The 16,993-nt window shown below is 35.2% G+C and overlaps 1 protein-coding gene across 6 annotated transcripts in view; it reads right to left on the bottom strand.

Moving 5' to 3' along the window:
* The window catches only part of LOC150106651 (leucine-rich repeat-containing protein 14-like), a 168,153-nt gene that overhangs the window by 136,697 nt on the left and 14,463 nt on the right, over positions 1-16,993 (bottom strand). The window contains exon 2 of one of the 6 annotated variants that reach the window (XM_090392610.1): positions 7,702-7,758. The exons of 4 other annotated variants lie outside the window; for them this stretch is intronic. The gene's annotated coding sequence lies outside the window, so the exon portion shown is untranslated. Of the gene's footprint in view, positions 1-7,701; positions 7,759-16,993 lie in introns of those variants that run through there. One more of the 6 variants, XM_090392608.1, reaches the window with a different exon arrangement.

The raw sequence follows: 16,993 nt of genomic DNA, 5'->3' as shown, positions 1-16,993 counted from the left end.
GTGCACACTAGAGGACTAGATAAGGGTAGTATTTGAATGCTACACTAGAAGAGGGCCTTACTAGCTAGATTATGGTCAATTTTTGTTCAACAGTGGCACCCACAGCCTCAGTAAATGAAGGATACTGTCATTCACACTTCAGAACATTGTGAGGAGAAGTGCAATATTTCACTGAAGCAAAGATAGTAACTTTTCAGAAGCACTGCCCTCCCTCCCTCCCATCCTACAGAACTTTGTAAGGCAAACCAAGGAATATTTGATGATGCAACATGGAATATTCAAAATGAGAACAAAAGAACTTTCAATTACTTACTTCTGAAAGAGTCAAACTAAAATTTAACTTTCTGGCAATATGCAAAACAAAATGATGAGCTACCCTGACTGCTGCAAAATGGAAGAATTACCTGGGTCAATCATGTCCAGGAAACAATGTTGGGAGAGCAGGATTTCGACCAAAACAAACCAAAAGCGTCTTATCTTGCAACATTTTATCTGAAGGAGTAAGAAAAACTGACTGGTCAAGTGAGCCAAAGAGAAACAATAAAAATAATAGTCTGCTACACACCAACTTCCCCAGCTGACAATGAAACAATAATTTCTACAAGCAAATAGAAGACAGCTAGACTAGAGAGAAATATGTGGGTTCATGGAGAATAGAAGATAGAAATGAAAGAGGACAGCATCTGGAAGAGAGAGGCTTTATATAATGAATACTCTTTTTGAAAAGTTCTCTAGAAAAAGCTAGATATGGAGGTCTCCAGATGGAGTAACAAGAAATGAAAGTAAATTATGACAGACTGCAAAAAATATATAAAAAACTTGGAACTGATAAAACATACTCCAATCATGGACACCATTAACAGCTATTTTTTGCATAAACAAGAGAAGCAAAAATACAAGCAATATAAAATTAAAACCAATTGAAATGCATTTACAGGAAGTAGTTTGATAAATTAATAAACGCAGAACGACTGGAGCCTGCAAGACCTATAAAGACCTGGCCAAATTCAACCAACAAATAAAATAATGTAAAAAAAAAAAAAAAAACGGGCAAAATTAGCAACTGAAAAGAAACACAGGGAGTATCTTAGTCAAGAATTCTCAAAGTGCTATATAAAAGAAGGGTTAAAAGATTCAAGTCATACTCATTTAGAATGTATATAAATATTAGCAAGTTACTAAGAATAAAGAAACAAGATTATATAAATTTAAAATAAACTAGAAGAGGTAGCAGAAAAACAAAGGAGTCTAAAAAGGGTAGAAAATAGATGAAACAATGATACCAGCTCTTTTAAACAAACAGAATATCAGGAAAACAAACAGAAGAAAATTATAGAAAATGATGAGCTACCCTGACTGTTGCAAAATGGAAGGATTACCTGGGTCAATCACATCCAGGAAACAATGGATGATTTTTTCCAATCATCCAGAATTACTAAAGTAAGCTCCACTCATCCACACAAAATATACTCCAATAACATTAACAGTATAAAGAAATGCAAAAAGTAATGACAGAAGAGGTAGTATATGTAGTCAATAAGATGAAGAATGATAGAGCACCAAGGATTGAAGAAATAAGAATAAAGGATATCAAGGCAGAAGAGGGGGAAAAAAAAATATTGAAAACTAGACCAATGTGTGTGTCCTGTTCCATCTCTAAAAATATTCACCATATTAAGTAGATTCAAAAACACTATGAAAACAGCAGCAAAGAGCAAGAATGATTTAAGAAAGAATTCTCCATAACAGATCATATACATACAATATACCAAGTGAAAAACACACAAGAATATTATCTTCCACTTCGTTGATCTCAAAAAATATTCGACGCAATAGATCATGGAGTTTTCCAGGCACTGAACAACAACATATCAGGTTAATACAGACAGAACATATATACAGGCAGCAAAATCCAGATTACTTAAAAAAAGCCCTAGAAATACCTCTAGGGAGAAGAGAAAGACAAGGGAATATGATTTTCCCAAGCCCTTTAAACAACTCCAGAAAACAAAACACTCTCAAAAGGTTTAAATATAGATCGAGGGAAGCTTAAAATAGTTCTGTTTGATGAGGTGTTTCTGATATTTCATCAACTGCCTGAACTAGAAAGATGTTTAGAAATGATAGATTTGCACTGCAGAACAGCAAGATTATAAATACACCCTGGCAAGATGAGTAGATGAAAAATGAATACTGCTGCAACCACCAATTCAATTGCAAAATAGTCAGAGTGGAGAGCTATATTTATTTGAGACAAGCAATCCAAAATTAATATGATATATTAATTGAAATAAATAAACAGATGCAAAAAGGCTGCTTATAAAGCTTTTTAACCAGATAAAACACTATTGCAAATAAAAAAATAGATATCAAAATAACATCAAACCTTTTTTTAACAATATTACTCTACCAGCAATGATCTATGGCGGTGAGACATGGAACACACACACAAAAAAAAGGAAGAAGAACAAAGTCTAATAATCCAAAGGGCAACAGAAAGAAGAGTGTAATATAAGCAAAAAAGATCATATAAGTCACATTGAAATAATAATAAAAAAAATCTTTAAAATGTGATAGAAACTATCTACAACAAGAAAGCGAGCATGACATTTATAGCAACCACAAAAGACAGCAGGTGGAATGGTATCCCAAATGCATGAAAAGAAAACCTGGCAGACTACTTAGGAGATGAGAGGATCTTATATTAAAGTCAGTAGGAGGGAAATGAAAGATACCGATTCAGGATAGAGAAATTTGGCATCTCTTTGTTCTCAGTCTTGGTTTCTCCGTGATCTACAGTCATGGAAAAACTAAGACTGAGAACATTGGTCCATCATGGAATGTCGATATCACCAATTCTCCAACAATGCTGGAAATAAAGCAGATTCTTTTACAAGTTCTCTGGCTCAGCATAGCACTTCCTGTGAGTGGAGCAGCTCTGTATAATGACAGATTTGTGTACAATGCAAACTCTGTGCACTGAGGAATGGGACGACGAAATTGTGTTTGTTACTGCTGTAAGCCTAATAACATCTTCCTATTAAAGTCATACTTTGGTCCATGGTATTCTACTGAGGTAACCTTGGAGAAGAATCTGGGCAGCGAAAGCCAACTTTAGGTGGTCAGACCACCTGGGTGCAAGTGGTCTCCATAGATATTTTTATCCTACAGATCTCTGTGAATGTAATAAAAAGAGATATCATCTGGTAGCACTGAGAAAGATGAAAATTATGAGCTAAGGCCTATTCTTCTTTCTTCCCTAGCTCCCCCATATCCCACTCTCTCCTTTCTCTTCCCACTGTTTCCCTTTTCCCAACCCTTTTTCTTCACCCCTTTTTTACCCTTTCCAGCGGTCTTGTCCTTTTTATTTTCAATAGGTTGATGATGTGACCCATTACTATTTCACTACATCTCCATCTCTTTCTTGCCATCTCCAAGAATCATTTAGATGATTCTTAGAGATAGCAAGCCATTGGATGAATTGAAGTTGGACTGTTGCAGGTGAAGATGGTATGTTGGCTTAATGTATCAAGAAGTGTCATCTCAGCACTATGGTTGCAGTTTTAGGTAACAGGAACCATTACAAGAGCTGGCCAAAGACACTTGAGGACTACATCAACCAGAACAAACCATTCATTACCTGAATCTGACAGAAATATGTTGTATCTTGAGGCTGTTTCCAGCACAGGTAAAAACATTTCCAACTGGACTGTGTTAAGCAGGCTCAATTCAAGTGGATTTGATTCTACATACGGGTATCAGTCACTAATATCCCATTAACCACAAACCAATGCAGAACTCATCAAATGGAGTACAGTTCTGTTTCTTGATGAGCCTCGTTTTAGCCTAGATGGTATTTGATATGGAAAGAATAAGGAATGCAATACCATCCTCCAACATCAGAAAAAAGGTGACACTTATAGTGGAGGCAGTGTTCTCATGCAGTGGTGAATAATTATCAATGATTACACTCTAGTCATGTTTTTGATGGGAATACTATGTAACTGTGCAGCACTGAGAACATATCTTCAAATCCTATGTGTAATTTTGTAGGTGACCCAGATTTTCTTTTCATGCATGACAATGTTCATGTTCACAGAGCTCATGAGGAAGAGGAGGATCTGGAAACTGATAATTTAACAACTTGTGGCTAGCACAATCAGTCACCAGACTAAAATCCAATGAATATGTCTGAGATGCTTTGGGCATTGCATTTCATGTCAACAACCACTGCTATGTAACTTGGTAAGCTAAGGCCTGCTCTGTTGAAAGAATGAGATTTGCTGCCATTGAATCTTGTACATTGCTGTCATGCCTGTTTAGCCATTTGAGTGAATCATGCCATACTGATGTTACATGACCATATTTTCAAATATATCATGTTGATTTCTGTAATGTGATCATTTTGGTAATTCTTATATACAGCTATATAATGTCCCTTATACTTCTCTGATGTTTCTCACTACCTCCTCTTTTTACTGTACAAAATTTTGTTCTGCTTCTCTGCAAACAGCATGTTGCACCACATTTCATATTTGTGGAGCACCATATATTATCACTATACATACAGTGGTTCATTTCTATTCAATATTTTTATTTTTGTAATAAAAAACAAAAGTGACCTAAACACATGGATAAGCTCAGGTACTGGCAATTATTCATTAAGGTTTACTAGATGATTCACAAATGCCAAAAGAACAAAATAAATCATAATTTATTTGAAAGAGAGAGAGTAGTTTATTCAGGAGTCCAGTGGAAGGCTTGTAACCAGTGATATGCTGCAGGGGTCTGTATATGGACCACAACTAGATAATTTTTAAATGAATGATATAGGAAATTGTTAGATCATGAATGAGGCCTGCCTCTGCTAGACAGACCCTCGTTCAGGATCTAACAAGAACGGAGCCTAAATAAAGAAAATACCTGTACTGCTGGTGAAAACTGTACTAGAAAGAAATAAGGAAATGGGGTGAAGTGTATCATATAATTGTCTATCTATTCACCCAATGAAGAGGAAACATTGAAAAATATTAATGTGCGAATTAAAAGGGAAATATGTGTAAATTGGAAGTGGAAAATAATATGTGTAAACAGAAACAGAAGAATAATATGTGTAAGTCACAACAAACAAGAAAAAAGGGAAATGTTGACAATCAACCCAAGGACAGATTCTATGAAACCGTGCATGCCACGGTGATGACTAAGAGCCACAAGGTAAATTTATAAACCTTGATAAACCCATTGTTGAACCTACAAGCAAGATTTCGCAAATTCTCTGGGAGGAGCACTCTCACAGGTTCGAGATGAAAATCTTCGATGCGACCATGACTGTAAGCTGTGGGAGAAAAAGGGAGTTAATGGTCGGAAAAAGGAGAGAGTGGGGAAAGAAGGTGAAAGAGGTAAGACGTGAGAAGGAGATCCAACAAAGAAAAACCTCCAAGTGCAAACCGATGAAAAATAGGCTCGGATCCAAAATGAAACCCGAATTGTGATGTCCCACCTGTAGTGCCCGGAAGTTTCCAGACAAGCACCTCAGATGTTTCCCAATGATGACGAAAACCCAGTGCACATCAATCCATGAGATGGGAAAGCAATCTGCAAAGTGAAGTGAACAAAGGTCCAACCACGTGGAGCTTGAGTGAGATGTATGCTGCAAGAAATGGTAAGGTAATTTTGACTTATCTAAAGTTCAAGAGGGAGCGTTGAATGAAAAATTCGGTTTAAGCACATTTACAGAAAGGAAAACTGAGACTATTTTGTCAGTTAGTGGAACTTTTAGGGACATTGGAGGTAGTCCAAAGAGCCATGTTATGTGATCCTTGCAATAAAATTTGTGTGTGTATGTTACCTTAGCTGTCTCCCTAAAGATATATGTCTAGACAATTTTTAGTATATATCCTCTCTTAGAAGATAATAGATATGTCATATTCTGAAATTGTCGTGTAATACTACTTAAAGTGTTTAATCTAATTTAAGGGAATTAACGAATTGATTGATTTATGTTTCATGTATACTGATAGTATAAAATAAAACATTTATGTTTATAGTTGAATCCTGGTCATCGAATTGTGTTTGAGAACGACATTGCCACTCACCAAAAGATGGACCGTGACAAAAAGGAGAAAGAGTGATTAAGTAATATTAAGGTTAGAAAAGGGCACGACTGCAAATCTCCCCAAAATCCGGACACCATCCTGCCTGATTAGAGTCAAGCAGGATAGTTATATAGATCAGGGAAAGGGCCCACAGTTTATTAAGATAGACAACTCTAACTGGCATAGAACAAATAAATTTGTTAGACTCCATGACCCAGGAAGAATTTTAAGATCCCTGGCCACAAGGAAGCAATTGATAAGTCATATTCAAAATTAAGAACCAACGCTCACGAAACACTAGTCTAACAAAATGATCTGGGAAGAAATATTCACTTGCTTGCTGATCAAAATTGAATAGAGCAATAGTCAATACAGAAAAAAAAAAAAAATTCCACATTTGACATCCATAGATGCCGTATGGTCACTGCCATACCTCATATGGTTTTTGGAAATGATGTCTTCTGCTAGAATAAGTGGTAGGGTTACAGATTCCCTTTACACACAAAGTTTGTAAGACAATCACAAACATCCATGCCCATGGCAGGATTCGAACCCACAGCCTTTTGTCTGGAGAACAGATATGCTAACCACACGGCCAACCAAGATGGTGGTCAATACAGATGTTAAAAATTGTAGGATGACTTAAACAGACTGGCAGTATAAACAAAGAAGAATGGATGTCAGTTCATCATTATCCAATTCCTGACACAAATACCTTCAGAGGGGGGGTTTACAGGATCTAATGACAGTACTACATGAAAAGTTACATCATTACTAACTTCCTATCAACAATTTTTCTCCAGATTAGCCTGTATTCTCTCAACATTCCAATATTATTAGATCTCATATTTCTGTCTTTAAAGATAGAAATATATCAATCCACCTACATCTTGGTCTTCCCCTGGGTGTTTCCCTGCCAACCTGGCAAAGAACACTTGTTTTGCTAATGTTTCCTCTCTTTGTGTTTAATTAACCTTACCACCTGAGATTAGCTCTACTAACACACTCCTGAATGCAAACAATGGCATGTTCTTTTCTAATAACCTAATTTTAATACAATACTGCCATTAATACCATCTGTTCACTCTATTAATCTTTCTCAGAAATCTTGTATGTGGTCTCTGATCTGATTTACTGTTATTTCTAACCCAGTCAGATCCATGAGTTAATGTTTTGACTAATTCCTTTCTTATTCCATATAAATTTATTTAGTTGACTTCCTATCATAAGAGTTTTGCTAATTCTGCTGTCTATTTCGAAGTTTAATTTGCCATCTTCACTAAAAATTGTGTCTAAATGGCTGAAATGGTTTACTTGTTCTATATGTTTTCCATAAAGAAAACAGTTGATGTTTTCAATGTTTCTGTCCATATTTATCATCTTTATCTACTGTATTCACTCAAATATAACTCACTTTTATCTCTAAAAATTAAAGTTAAAAAATCACAATGCGAGATATATGCAGGGATTTTTGAAAACTAAAGTTTTTCAAGAAAAAGTTAAATTGATGTTAATAATTAAATTCTCAATATTCATTATAATTTATAACTGCTCACATTACTTATAAAACGAATGCATTTAAATTTTAATTATAAACGTTATTTACACGATTGGCCGTTCACCTTCATCACGTGATATATTTGAATCTTCAGCGGCAATGCTTCTGTAATTAAATTAAAACATACAGTTTCATTATTGCTTGTCCTTTTATCATTTAGGAATAATAAGATCACCATGATTTAAAAAAAACTAAAAATGGCTATGACTTACCAAGAATCACTATCTATTTCTTAAAGTTTTAAACTTTTTTCGTGTGTGATGTATATACGAAACTTTCTAATTTCTTTTTTCGTAAAGTTAGAAGTGAGATATATACACAAGGGTTAGTTATATTCAAGTAAATGTGGTATTTAATGCTTACTGCTGCTTATCACCTTACTACTGCTGGTTTGCATAGCAAATTTATTACAAAAGTTATTCAATTTAGTCAGAGAATCTTGGAGACTGGTCCTGGATTTATTTATGAGTACAGCATCATCTGCATAAAATAAAGAGCTGAGACCAACATCACCAATCTGATATCAGGTTTGATACCACTTTCCTTCATAATATGAACCATACAGATGAAAAACAGTGAAGATAACAATACCCTTGTCACACACCTGACTTAACATCAATCTATCTTCCTGTACCTACTTCAAAATTGCTAATTTATAACTCAAATAGAGACTATGTATTGCTTGATACAATGCCCCAAATACACCATATAACTGGAGTGTTCTGACAGCTTTCCTCTTGGCACCTTGTTCTATGCCTTTTCCAGATCTACAAAACTTAAATTCAGATCCTTGTTATATTCTCATGATTTCTCAACCATTTCTCTTAAAGTAAAAATCTGATCCTGACCTCTGTTTGGCCTGAATCTAGCTTGTTCTTCTCCATGCTTCTCCTCCACAATTTTCTTAACCATTTCTCAAGAATACTTTCATAATAATAATACTTAGAGAAATTCCTCTGTGAGTCTCACATTCAGCTTTATTCCCTTTTTATTTACTCCAATCATCTGGAATTCAATCCTCTGACCAGGCCTTCTCAATTATGCACTGCAGCTACTGTAAAACTTTTATATCTTTATATAAAATAAAAGCTGGCCTGGTTGGCCGAGTGGTTAGCATATCCGCTCTCTAGCCAAAAGGCTGCAGGTTAGAATCCAATCGTGGGCACAGATGTTTGTGATTGTCTGTGAAAATACTAGTGGTGGTCAAAGGTAAATGGCGTTGGTGTAATCAGTGATGGCAAACCTATGACACGCGTGTCAGCACTGATACACTTGATGGTTTCAGGTGACATACCTTGGATGCTGAAAGATATTGGTATTCTGATGAAAAAACTGCAATAAATCGTGTAAGACCGCTCTAAGTTAAGGCAAAGGTAGGTTTCGGTTCAATGAAAGAATTATACTTTACAGTTAGCTTATTTCTATTTGATTTTGTAACTAGCCTATAAACAACGAGCGTTTTAAGTTTATGTTTTCTTTCTTAATCATTATAATTTCTGCATAGTCATATGATATTATAAAAACTTATAATTATTATCAATATTATATGATAGGAACTTATAAAAATTATTATCAATATTATACGATACAAACTTATAAATACGTGCTTTATATATTATAAACTTAAAGTTTTCATTTGACTTCTGTGTGAAATTCGTTCATGCATGCATTCCAAGTCTCTCGACCGAGTAATACAAGTTCTAAACATATTTAAAACCACTTTAACAGAAAATATAATTCGCAGCATTAAATATTGAATTTATCTGAGTAAATAATGAAAACATTTTTATAGTTGCAATAAATTCAGTAAATTTATTGCAACTATTAAATATTATTAAACAGATTAAACTATTTGCACTATTAAACAGATTAAATAATGCAAATAGTAACAACTTACGATGACGTCACAACAAAACCTACTAAATAGCTGCTATCTAGTAGCATGATAGAGAGTAAAACGTAACAAGGTTGCTACGAACGTACTGATAATAAATCTGGCAACCCTGCTGAAAGAAGTAGTGATAGTCTTGCATGTTCTGCCACTTAAGTAATTTGAGTTGCTGGTGTATAATTCATTTCCAGTAATTGTTATTTCTTATTAATAATTATTGCTTAATTACCGCTATATATAATTGTGCTCTTTTTTAATTTGTGAACCCTTTTACAATGGCAGCTGGCACTAATAAAAAACTAAAATTATCACAGAAAGGAAGCGGAAGAAATTTTCAAGATGCCTGGACTTAACAATATGGTGTTATTGATAGAGGCAATAAAGTTCTCTGTAAATTGTAATGGAATGTAAGAAGACATTTTTAAGCTAAGCATAAATGGCTCCTAGAAAAAACTTTTGAAGAACGCAAAGAATACATATCGCAACATCTAAAACTGGCAGAATCACAATCAGGGACTTTAATTAAATTTGTTTCAGAACCTTCAAATGTAGTAGCCACAAGTTACAGTATTTCACATACTATTGTTGAACATGGTAAACCACTTAGTGATGGTGATTATATTAAAGAAGCTTTCGTAAAGATGTGCACCATTTTTATTTGAGGACTTTCATAATAAGGAAGCTATTGTAAAGCGCATGAAAGAGTTACCATTAAGTAGGAATACTATTAAAGACAGAGTTATATAGTTCGCCCACAGATTAGAGACCCTTCGACACTTCTGCGCATGTGCCAAAAAGGAGAATCCATTCCGATAATAGGGTAATCAATCTATATTGTGGGATGAGTTGTTTATTATTACACGTCGGAAAATTAACTTTTGTTTTATGATCATTATAGTTAATTATATTGCTTGTAAAACAGTTGGAAAATTTTACCTATAAAGCACACGATTTTGCATGTTGGCGACCAATTTGTATGTCCTTCATTTCTTTCTCCCCTTCAGCATGAATCAACTATTCTTGGCAAGTTTCCAAGTGGAGATCTCTAAAGCGTGGGCATACAATATCAATGAATGCTAGTATAGAAAAATCAAATACGACAAGACTTGAACTCATGCCATTATTTTTCCATTTGTCTCGACAAAACTACAGATATTACGTCATCAGCTCAATTGGCTATTATTGCAAGGTATGTTCAGGGTGATTCTATGAACGAGGAATTGATAAAGTTAGAAAATTTACCTCAAAACACGACAGGTAAAGACATATGCGACTGTGTTGTTAAAGTGTTCCATGAGAAACAGATTTATCGAAAATATTTTCGATTACAACTAATGGCACGCCAAATATGGTTGGCCATAATGTCGGTTTTATCAAACAATTTAGAGAATATGTTGGTCATCCACTGATTTGTTTCCATTGTATTACACATCAGGAGACACTGTGTGCAAAATCGGGCTTAAAGGATTTGGATGATGTGATAAGAATTATTACAAAGGTAACTAATTTTATTGCTGCCAGGGCTTTAAACAAAACAAGAATTTAATTCACTTTTAAGTGAAGTTGAATCAGTGTACAATGGTCTATTAATGTGCAATAATATTCGATGGTTGAGTCATGGCCAAGTATTTGAACGGTTTGTTGAATGTTTAAATAAAATTAAATTATATTTAAATACGAAGGTCATGGAGCACGAATTTTCTCAGTTGAACAATTCTGCTTGGCTCAGTAAGCTGATGTTTTTCATTTTTCATTGCACCTGAATGAACTTGATATACAATTGCAAGGTTTCGGAAAATCTGTCGATGTTAGGTTTGGCACAATCCAGAGCTTTGAGAATAAACTCAAAATATTTCAACATGATTTAGAAAGTAACAATTTTAAGTATTTCTCAAGAGTGAACATTTTTTTAATGAAACCAGCCCCAAAAATCGTGAACAACAACCAATCTATCGAAGTTCTAAAGTCAGTGAATGAGCAGTTTTCTTCTAGATTTGAACAATTTCGAATGTTGAAACAAACAATCCAATTCATAAAGTATCCTGATGAGACAGAATTGATGGATCTTAAATTAGATGGCTTTGAGTGATTGGATTTAAAAGACCTAGAAATGCAACTAGTCGACTCTTCTACATACTCTTGTGAAACTCTATTTTCTGCCTTAAATAGTATCAAATCGAAAGGGAGAAATAGATTGAGCAATGATTTGAGTGCTGCCTGTGTAGCATTAAAATGTACACACTAAATAGCCCTTCTATAAAGCAACTTTCTACCAGTACTCAGCAACAGAAAAGTCATTAAATGTAATGTAAGTTTGTAATTTCACTTTATTAAATTAATTGTATAATATGAATTCATAGATTTTATATCAATGTCCTATTAAATAAATAGCCTAATATGATATGTATAAAGTTGCCATCTATGATTATGTAGTTAAATTTATAATCCATGTATCCAAGTGGCATATCAACAACGTCAATATTTAAAAAAAAAAAAAAAGAGAGATTTTTACCTGGGTAAAAAGGTTCACCATCACTGGTGTAGATGATGAAAGTAGTCGTTGGAAACGGAGAGTTGTGGAGTAGGTGCCTCTCTCGATGAGTATTTGGACTCCCTGGAGGTGTCATGTAATAATAATCATAATAATATGTTAGCATGTCTGGTTGAATATCATCTACTCCAGATGCCATTCCATATTTTAGGTTTGTGATAGCTTTTTCTACTTGAAATACAGATATATATATATATATATATATATATATTCCAGATGGTATTCCTATTGAGCGTTTTCTGACACCACGTTATCATTGCTCATTTCATTTCGCAATCATTGAAAGTAATTACTACATACATGAAGAATATCTTTATCCTCCGTTTTCATGTTCACTTTATTATCTCTAATTCATTTTATAGCTCTATACTGCATTTCTGAGCTTTTTTCAATAGCCTGCAGAATATTTTACTACCTTCCTGATATTTATTTTCAGTATTCTTACCAAATTTTCCCATAGCTTTTGTTTAGTTAATTTTACACAATGCTTTGCTTTCTTACATTTTTATCTATATTCCCTAACAGCACAAGGTGACTTACTTGCCTGAAACTTTCGGTATGATTTCTCCTTTTCCTTGACTACCTTTTTTGCTTCCTGGGTTCCACAATGGATTTCTGATTTTTCTATCCTTGCAGATTACCTTGCCGCTGACTATGTTATTATCGACGGTGATGTTTTCCCACTGGTTCAGGACACAAATTATACAGAGGATTTGAAATACAAAGTGATCATCATTTAGTGTAGAGTAGGATAAAACTGAACTTTATAGAAAAGAACAGTGCATAAGAAAGTTTTAAAATGAATAAAAGTTGAACAGCTATCAGATATGAACTGTAGACTCAAATACATAAACATTATTAAGAAAAACTGAAAGAGTTCGAAAACAAGAACCAAACCTTGGAGATTCAGTGACAAACTCTAAAGAAAACTTTAATTGCTATTAGTATACTAGTTAAGCTTTTGGGAGTCAAAAGTTATAGATGTCTTTGTCTGCATGGTGGGTCAGCACTCCTAACCCCCTGCATTGTTCTAGGGTTAACTACATAAGCTATCCCTTCCTTTTTATTTATTTAATAAAAATCAGTCCGCGCTATAAAAAATAATAATAATAACAACAATACTAGCCTCGTTGGCTGAGTGGTTAGCATATCCACTCTCCAGCCAAAAGGCTACGGGTTCAAATCCTGCCATAGGCATGGATGTTTGTCATTGTCTGTGAAAATACTAGTGATGGTAGTAGACATTAGATGGCAGTGGTGTAGATGATGTGGTTAGCTATAGTTGGTGGATTGAGTAGTGGAGATGGAGAGTTGTAGAGTAGGTGCCCTCAATCGATGAGTCTTTGAACTCCTTGGAGGTGTCACGTAGTAATAATAATAATAATAACCTGATATCTATAAATAAGAGATATCCTATACCTGTGTATAAGGTTAAAGAAAATAAAAATGTTCCTGTGTACATAATGCTATTATCAAATCTATAAAGGCAATGCATATGGATTTTTTTTACTTCTATTATGTTCTCAAGGCTCGCTTCTTTAATTCCCTTTCCATCTGGGAATCCAACCTTATTTAATCTAAACTAATCTAAATAATGTGCTAGATATAATATAATGTATTACAGGTCTCAAATCTCAAGCAAGTGCAACTATTATATTATTACATGACATATGCATGGAGTACCAGAATTCGTATCAGGAGACTTGATGTCATTTAGAATTAGGGGAGAAGAAACTACAACTATTAGACCTATTATTTTGCGGAACGAAAAACACTTCCATCTCCATGAGAGGCTACTTCACTATCAATTAAAGGAAACCTTTATAGAGATTCTTTGCATCCTAGACAGTTTTTCCTATACCAAATCTTTTTCGATCTAGGATATCATCATTACTATCATGGAGGCTACTCTATGCTATGCAACACTACACAATATATTATCATGATATAGGTAACTCCATGGAATCAGAAGACACATTGTCGGAAATCCATTATATACATACAAATAATTACTCACACAATACCTATCATACCTCACCTTAAACTCATTCACTGATGAAGCACTCACAACCACTTCTGGCAACTCATTCCCTCCATTCAACTCGTTCTCGGCCTTCCTGTTATTTTACTAAAAGTCTTCAGTGTCAATTTTATAGAACTTCTTTAACATTTTATATGCTTCTATGTCTCCCTTTTCTCACCTATTAGCTAGTTTTTTTTTTTGAAGCCAACAGGTGGCCAATCTTTTCTCACAGGGAGCATTCCACAGACCTGCAACAATCTCAGTCACTCGGTTCTGGATTCTCTCTGCCACTAATTCATTCTCATAGAATCCGGATGTCCAGATCTGAAAACAGTCATCCAAATGTAGACTAATATAGAGAAACAATAACTTCTCTATCACTGCTTGTGTGTTTTTCAACAACCACATAATATGATGTGCTGTTTTTGCTATCATTCTGTCATTATAATAAGCCCTCTAATACACAATTACTCCCAAATCCTTGGCCTAGTTTTTCTGCATTCAGTTCAGTTCCAGCAATACAGTACACAGCTCGTCATCTCTTCTTCCCAAAGTGCATCACAATCCAATTTATGCAACAGGGTTCTACGTGGAATCCTGCCAAATGCCTTTGCAAAGTCTAGCAATATCACTGTGGTAACGAGTCTCCGTAGCTCAGTCAGTATAGATGAAGCCATCTGGTTGGAAAGACCTGGGTTCAATTCCCATGCATGACAGAAGGAACCTTTATCTGGTCTTTTTCAAGGTGAGTTAGCCGGTCTCATATGGAGGGAGAGGGGTTTTTTTTTCATCTAGAAACTTGGTTTTTTTTTTGTCCTGCAGAACAGGTAAACTGGCCCCAAGAATACACACAGATCTACAGTCTATACTTAATTCCTCATTAGGAGGGCTCAACCCATCCTAAGGGACAGGGGGGGGGGGGACACCCAATACAAAATAAATACTGTAGTAGCTACTTCCCTTATCTACTTACTTATTTAATTCCATTGTCACTATTATAAAATGTAAGCAAAAGACAAGATGTAAGATATACCCTTCACAAAACCACGTTGTCCCTTATAGAGTATCATACTTCTATCCACCCAGTCTTGAATTCTGTCTTTCACCAATTTCTGCAATACCTTAACCATCACTCCTAAGATGCTGACTGGCCTATAATTTGCTACTTCTGACTTGGAGTTTCCTTTATGCACTGGGACAATTTTGACCTCTTTCCATTCCAATAACACCTTCTCAGTGCTGAAGTTTCAATTAAACAGTTTGGTCAGAGGAGATGATAATTTCCTTGAACATTCTTGCAATACATGGGTCAATATCCATCTAATCCAATGGCTGTGTTTGCATTGAGCAGAATTTGGAAATATTTTAGCGTCTATATTCTTCATCCTCTAATCTCACATCAATCAATGTCACATATGGCATTGTAACATCACTGACCCAGATGGTACATCCCCCACTGCAAAATGCTCACTCAGTAATTCAACTAGTTTGTTTGTTTCTGTTATCTCCCTGACATTCATTTTCTCTGATATTCATCTACCTAACTCTTATCTGATTTATCATTCTAACTCTAGGCATACATTCTGATAGTGCTTTCTTCAAACACCCCTCGACCACGTTCCATGCACCACCACCATCTCCTGCCCCCTCCAAATTCTTATACCATAACAATGCTGAAAACTGATGCCTCAGCTTGTCATAATCACCTGCTTTGTAATTACATATGTATACCATATGGAATACATACCCCCTTAGAGGAAGAAAGGAGTATACATGTATAACCCCTTTGCAAAAAATTCTGCATGTCTGGAAATCTCCCAGGTTGACCAATGATCACTTTCCCCAAATAAAGACACCATAACTAGATTGATGACTGTTAAGTTTTCTGATGCTATGATCAAATCCAGCACTTTTGAACCTTGTGTTCCTTCCCCTACATGCTGCTTCAGATAATTATCTCTCTCTCTCAATGGTTGTATAAATTCTATTTCCTTCTCTCCCTGTGACCACTCCACCTCTCAATCTATGTTCCCATAGTTGTCCCCAATAATAATAATTACTTAACCTACACTCATCATGCTAGTTTGCCAATGCATGTCATCTTGCATATACCCCCTGGTTAATTATTATCATCATTATTACACCCTCCATGGAGTTGACAGATTAATCATGGGAGGTTCATTAACTGACAACATATTTATCATATAGAATCTTAAATTCCTTAACATTCCTTGCATTAACAACACATTCTGCTAATGCATCCCATTCAATGGCAATTCTCCATGTAAAAAATCTACTCCTCACACCCTTCTTTTCACCACACTTTTACATAACTTACAGGAATGACCTCTAGTTTCCTCCCCTCTCACCTACTCTTTTTATAATCCCCTCTGGATTAATCTGATAAAATTCTCTCACTAACTTAAATGTCTATATCATATCACCTCCCTTCCTCCTATCCACCAAACTCTGCAATCCGCATCTCCTCAAACTCTCTCCATAGCCAGCATTCCAAAGTCCTGATATTGTCTTAGTCACTTGCCTCTAGACCCTCTCCAATGTCTCCACATCACACTGAAAATCAGGCGACCAGCTCTTAGCACAATAGTCCAAGTGTGGTCTGACCAGTGCCTTATACAATGGCACAAGCACTTCCTTATCCTTGCATGTTCGAGTACTTATCATAGCAACACCATGATGTGCAACCTTCGCGCACTAGCAATATGCCCTCTAAACTTCAGTCTACTCTCAACCATCACTCCAAAATCTCTAATCTCATCCACTTCCTGCAGTACGGCACCATCAATATAGTACACAGCCTTATATTTCTGCACTCCAAAATGTAACACCTTGCACTTATTGATATTAAAACTAC

This window comes from Typopeltis vanoorti, chromosome 5 (assembly GCF_054136105.1).
Source record: "Typopeltis vanoorti isolate ZY-2024b chromosome 5, IOZ_Tvanoo_1.0, whole genome shotgun sequence".
Lineage (NCBI taxonomy): Eukaryota > Metazoa > Arthropoda > Arachnida > Uropygi > Thelyphonidae > Typopeltis > Typopeltis vanoorti.
Note: the sequence above shows the minus strand (reverse complement) of the source record. Positions and strands in the feature narration are given on the sequence as shown.